The sequence below is a fragment of the Tachypleus tridentatus genome, chromosome 13 (assembly GCF_004210375.1).
Source record: "Tachypleus tridentatus isolate NWPU-2018 chromosome 13, ASM421037v1, whole genome shotgun sequence".
Lineage (NCBI taxonomy): Eukaryota > Metazoa > Arthropoda > Merostomata > Xiphosura > Limulidae > Tachypleus > Tachypleus tridentatus.
Window position 1 is genome coordinate 184,119,489 of NC_134837.1, and position 6,866 is coordinate 184,126,354.

Below are 6,866 nucleotides of genomic sequence, written 5' to 3' on the forward strand. Positions count from 1 at the left end.
ATCCTGGCATTGATATCCTTCAATACGTTTTATACTGCTTCTTTAGTCCACTTCATTTACTGATTTTTCTAACACTCCAAATGGCGTAACAAAGATAGCCATTTGTGTATCTTTGTGTTTAACAACAACAAGCTCTTTTTCAAAGTTGTTTTCATAACCATTCTATAATTCTTCATACTGTTGTTATAATCCTTCAGTAATTCCTTAATATTGTTACAATCCTTCATTAATTCCTTAATATTGTTACAATCCTTCAGTAATTCCTTAATATTGTTATAATCCTTCAGTAACTCCTCAATATTGTTCTTATAATATTAATATTGTTGTTATAATCCTTCAATAACTCCTTAATAATGTTGTTATGAACCTTCAGTAACTTCTTAATAATGTTGTTATAATTCTTCAGTAATTCCTTAATATTGTTGTTATAATCCTTCAGTAATTCATTAATATTGTTCTTATAATCCTTCAGTAACTCATTAATATTATTGTTATAATCCTTCAGTAATTCATTAATATTGTTTTTATAATCCTTCAGTAACTCCTTAATAATGTTTTATAATCCTCCAGTAACTCCTTAATAATGCTGTTATAATTCTTCAGTAATTCCTTAATATTGTTGTTATAATCCTTCAGTAATTCATTAATATTGTTCTTATAATCCTTCAGTAACTCATTAATATTATTGTTATAATCCTTCAGTAATTCATCAATATTGTTGTTATAATCATTCAGTAACTCATTAATATTGTTGTTATAATTCTTCAGTACTTCTTCAATAATGGCCCCGCATGGCCAGGTGGTTAAGGGTGCTCGATTCACCATGTGAGGGTCGTGGGTTCGAATCCTCATCACATGCTCGCCCTTTCACTCGAGGTGGCGTTATAATGTGACAGTCAATCTCACTATTTGTTGGCTTCCTTCACTCTAGTCTCACACTGCTAAATTAGGAATGCCTAGCATAGGTAGCCCTCGTGTAGCTTTGCGCGAAATTCTAAACAAACAAAAACATTATTCAGTGTTATTGTTATAATCCTTCAATACTTCCTCAATATTGTTGTCATAATCCTTTCCCAAATTTCACACAATTATCTATTATTCAACCAAGTGATTTGTCTTACATAATAAATAACACTGCTGTACTTATGACAGCTTCTCATATATATAATTCTTCATGAAAACATAAAGTCACTATTCACAAAACTTGCATATATCAAACTGTGAGTATTGTAATAATAAATCTCCAGTACACCAAAATTTCCATACATGCTGTACAACAGGATATCTGGACATAGTCATCCTTAATTTTCAATTAATTGATTAAAGAAAGGCAACTGGTCAGCAACGTCTACCACCAGTTTTTTGGCTACTCTTATGTACCAAACAGTGGGATATGACTGTCACTTTTATTGCGAGTGCACATATCGTGTTTTTAGAAATTAGAAAGATCGCAATTTACAAACCCTTGGGTTCACAACTGGACACGATAGATAACAAGCCATGCTCGGTCCTTAAAGTAAACTAAATCCTGCATTAAAATCACACATGACTACATGAAACCAGTGTGATTGGTAATTTGAACTTCACATCTATGATGTCGTTTAAATAAAATCGCTAAATCATTTCGTAAAATCATGGAATCTTTATAAATGATAGTTGAAGTAATAGTTTTTTCAATTAAAATCAAGAGTTAGCAAATAATGAAAATCAGCAAACGAACCCGACGACATTTTTATTGGCCGTTGCAACGCATAACGTAATGACAGAAACATTTCGTTCTATTGGTCGTAATAGTTTTGAGATTACGACTGTCTTCAGCGTGTGACTTTCAATTATATTAAGCTCACGTCACGAAATTAGAAACAGGCCTGTGTTACAGAAAACAAAATATACTATATTTCGGAGATACAGACTGCTATAACCTCTATCTAATATTTTGTATCGCATGTTTAGGATCTGATAGTAATGGATAACTGTCAGAAGAAAGCTTTTCCTGATGTCCCCACAGAGCAGTTTCTTAGTGTGGTGTGTAGTAACAACGATCCAAGTGTGGTCGACTCGGCTGAGGAGGTAAGGTAGAGCCTTATGTTGTGTGTCTTCTGTTTGTTTCGTTTCGCAGTTTTTTTTTTGTATTCGCCGTGGAGAATCTAATCCTGGATTTTTTACTTAACACTAACCCACCTGCAAACAGTTATATGTCTTATAAATCATTTGCAAACACACATACGTAAGATGCAAAAGATTAGAGAAGTGTAGACTGGGAAATGGTAGCAGGATGTATAGAGATACGTTAATTGATACATCAGCTAACAATAACTTTCAGGAAGTTACAAACTATTATTAGGGCTAAAAGTGGTGGATAATGAGCCTGTTCTGTTGAACAACAGATTTCAGCCCTTGGCTTATGTAGATGAGGAAATATTGGAGGGAAGAAAAATAAAAGGGTTAGAGAAGGATGTGAAAGATAGAGAGGTTATAATCATAGTTGTTTCCTTGACAAGACATATACATAGAATAGTCTGTGGGGTAAATAGGGTTAAAAGAATCAGATTATGCTATCCAGGAACACAGATGAAGGGTATAAATGACAGAGTAGGAAATATAATAAAGGAGCTTGCAAAAATGTAGTTTTTGTGGTTCATGTTTGAGCTAATGATGTTGTGACAGAAAGGTTAGAGGAGCTAATTAATAAGTACAAAAGGTTGATAAAGGCCTTCAAAGGAAAAAGACTTTTGTCAGGGATACTGTCCAGAATTAACTGTGGAGATTAATGGTAGGTTTAGGTTTGTATTTAAAGATGAGTAGATAGGCTGGTTGGACTTGTAGGATCAGTTAAACGTGAGAAGGGATTTTTTTTTTTAGAATAGTTGGTTTACATTTAAATATGGTAGGAGCTGACATGTTTGTAACATCTATTGACTCAGCTGTAAGGGAAGTTTAAAACTAGGACTAGACAGTGGTGAGGGCTAGAATAAACTAAATACAAAACATTTAAGATGTGGAACAAAGTTTAACATAGGAAATGAATACAGAAGTAGTTATGGTGTAAACTTAATTGTTACTATTGTAATGTTAGAAGTATAAGAAATCAACATATGACTTTATAACACTAGTAGGAAGGGATGATTTGATATAATGGGAACAACTGAAACATAGTTAAACGTAAATAATTTTGATGATAGAAATTTACAGGTTATTTAATAGGGATAGAGTATTAAAGATAGGATGGAGTAGCTTTATATGTAAATAGTGAGTTACATCCTATTGAAGTTGGGGATATCAAAGATAATAGCAAGGAGATTGAATCCATTGGGTGTGTATAAGTTAATACAAAGAGAAAAGGCTTTTAGTGTGAATTTGTTAGAGACCATCAGATGATACTGATAAAATTAGTGAGAAACTTTACAATGCAGTTCAGATTTTAGCTGCTAATGAAATAATAATTATGAGTGATTTTAATTTCAGACATGTAAATTGAGAAGTGCTAGTGTCATACCATGAGAAAGAAAGATTTCTGAAAACAGAGCTGTCTATATTAGGTTTATTGTTAATTTCAAGTACAGAAACAATTAAAGAATGGAAAGTGGAAAATGTCCAGGTGCAAGTGATCATTACCCTATTAGGTTTCAAGTTTTACTACTTATGAAAGTCAGGAATAATAATATTTTGGTTAAATTTTAAAAAACAACAAATTTTGAAGGGATCAAATTTAGATCCATTAGTCTTACATCAGTTGTGGGAAAGGTTTTAGACTAATAAATGTTGCTTAACAAAGTAATTTAGCAAAGTTTAGAATTTTACTGAATAGTCAAAATGGTTTCACAAAGGGAAAATCTTGCCTTACAAATATATTGACATTATTTGAAAATGTTGCATTTTAGATAAATTATGATAAGAGTATCAATTTGATGCATCTGTATTTCAGAAAACATTTGATAAGGTACCACATAAAAGGTATGTAAAAATGTTATCTCTATGGATGTGGAATATACGATAGCAAATTGTATAGAAGAGCAGTTAGAGGGAAGAGCACAGAGGGTTGTTACAAATGGAGTTCAATGAAAATGGATTAATGTCACAAATGAGGTACCTCAAGGCTCAGTCTTTGGACCTTTGCTGTTACTGATTTACCTTAGTGACATAGATGAAAGAATGGTTAATAAATTACTTAAATTTACAGATATTATTTAGGTCTTGGGTTTTGCTGGCTGTGAAGAGGACACCACTGCTTTACAAAAGGATTTAGATCATTTAGTGAGTTGAACAAACAAATAAATGTTAGATGGATTTAATTATAATAAATGAAAGATAATGCACATGTACTATCAAAATTTGAATTATAAGAATAGTTTGGATGGGAATAACCTTAACAGTGTCATGTAAGAAGAGGAGTTTAGTGTAATAGTTGATCAGTTTTTAAAACCATCCAAGCAGTGTGCTGTTGCTAGTGGTAAGTCAAATAGGATTTTAGGTTGTATCCATAGAAATATTGAATACAAGTATAAAGAGATCTTAATTTCATTGTATAGGTCACTAGTTAGACCACCTTAGGAATATTATTGAATCATTGGAAAAATTTCAGAGAGGGGTAACTAGAATGATGCCTGAGATGGAGGGGTTGTCATATGAAGAGAGGTTGAAATCTTTCAAATTGTTTTTTCTTGAAAATAGGGAGATAGGAAAATCTGATTGATAGTGCTACATCGTCTTTCTTTTTCGTACTTAACAGTGACAACATTAGGACTAGGGGAGCAGAGTATAAATGTTGGTAGGCTAGGAGTCATCTAAGACAATTATTTTAACTGGGTGGTTGACCAATGAAATGGGTGCATTTGGATGTTGTGAAGACAGTACATTTAAGTGTGTTTAATAAAATGCTTGATAAGTATATTAATGATGAAGGCTGGCTGTAAGATTTTTTTTTAAATAATGATTAATAGTTTTAATTCAGTTCAGAGGATGATACAGCCGAGATGAACCAGTATGTCCCATGTTGTCCCAAAACGTCACGTTATATATATATATATATATAGTACAGCGGATGTGACCAAAAATTATCTTAACCTCAAACTAATTCCCACAAAATGTATTCCACATTTACGTCATTTGGAACAATATTTGATATACGAGGGCTGTTCAAAAAATACGCGGACTGACGTCATAAAACAAAATGTACTTTATTTAGAAGTTACAGGTCGGGGACACACTTATCCCAACGGTGTTTCCACTTGTTGAAACAGTCCTGGTACGCTTCTTTTGTAATGTCCTCCAGCTCCTTCGTCGCATTTGCCTTAATCTCGGGAATCGTCTCAAATCTTCTTCCTTTCAAGGGTCTTTTGAGTTTGGGGAACAAGAAAAAATCGCAAGGAGCAAAGTTAGGTGAGTAGGGAGGGTGGGGAAGAACAGTGATCGAGTGTTTGGCCAAAAACTCACGAGTTCTGAGGCACAAATTTCGCAGCAACGCGGTGCATCTTCAATTTTTCGGTCAAAATCTCTTAACAAGATCCAACTGATATCCCACACTCTTCAGCAAGCTCCCTGACAGTCAGACGTGTGGGTCGTTAGTTGACGTGGAAGGACGTCCAGGACGCTCATCATCTTCAATGGACTGTCGACCATTCTTAAAACGTTCATGCCACTTGAAACATGCCGTACGCTTCATAGCAACATCACCGTAAGCCGCGTTAAGCATAGCAAAAGTTTCAGTCGCAGATTTTCCAAGTTTAACACAAAATTTCACAGCAAGTCGTTGCTCCTTCAGGTCATTCATTCTGAAATCCGCCAAATGGAAAAATCACACTTCACTTAAAACCGCGTAGCTAATACACAAATGAAGATATCTGCAATCGGGAAATGGCGTCGTAATTAGCTGATCTGTGCAAACCTAGCGACACCAAGCGGATTCCCCTGGAACCAACTGGAGCCGCGCAATTCAAACAGTCCGCGTATTTTTTGAACAGAGCTCGTACTATATCAAAATATAAATAGTTATATACGTAAAGTAAATATTGCCAAGAATATATTTTTTGTCATGACGTAGAAAGCTTGTAAAAATTTACATGGCAAAGATATTATTATATAACATATGCAGAACATATTCTAGTTTCACCAAGGGTCAATGATTTATTGTATTACTTAATTATATTATAACGTAACTAAAGCTCATGTTCATACATATATGATTTATACTTCATTATTAACGGTAATTAGTTTTAATGTTCTGTCATTTCCTGTGTGTGTGTGTGTGTGTGTGTGTTTGGATTACTCATCTAATACGTAAGTAGTGCCTTGAAATATTTTAAGACAAAAAACTAAAAGCTGCATCTCCAACATCACGTGACAAACTTACGATATTTAACTTTCCAACTTTGAAATTAGCTTTTTTTATTTATCGAGTTTGAATTATGAAATTGCTTGTTAACTAGCAAAATAAACATTTTGTCAAATAAGGATAAAAACATTTTTTCATGTGATTTTCATTTACTGTGAAGAACTGCAACCTAAGCTTTTGTATCTCAGAACGGCTTGTATGGGTATTAACACTTTTATTGGGTTTCTCGTCATCAAGAGAAACTAAGTTTTTAATTAAGAAACGCATCTGATTTATAGAAACTTGACGATTAAATTAATTTAGATTATTTTGTTTGTTTATGACAAAAACGAATGATTATTTTTATAAACTCATCATCCTCAGTAAGCGTTTTAATATTATGAATTATTTTGAACAGTTCGGACTGTGCATGATAAAAATACAGTCACAGACAACCAAGGCATATACCCTCCTACGTATATTAAGGTAGGTTGGTTTTTACGTCTATTCTTTAAGTTAATTAGGCTTAGTTGGATCGAACGTTAAAAGTTATTTA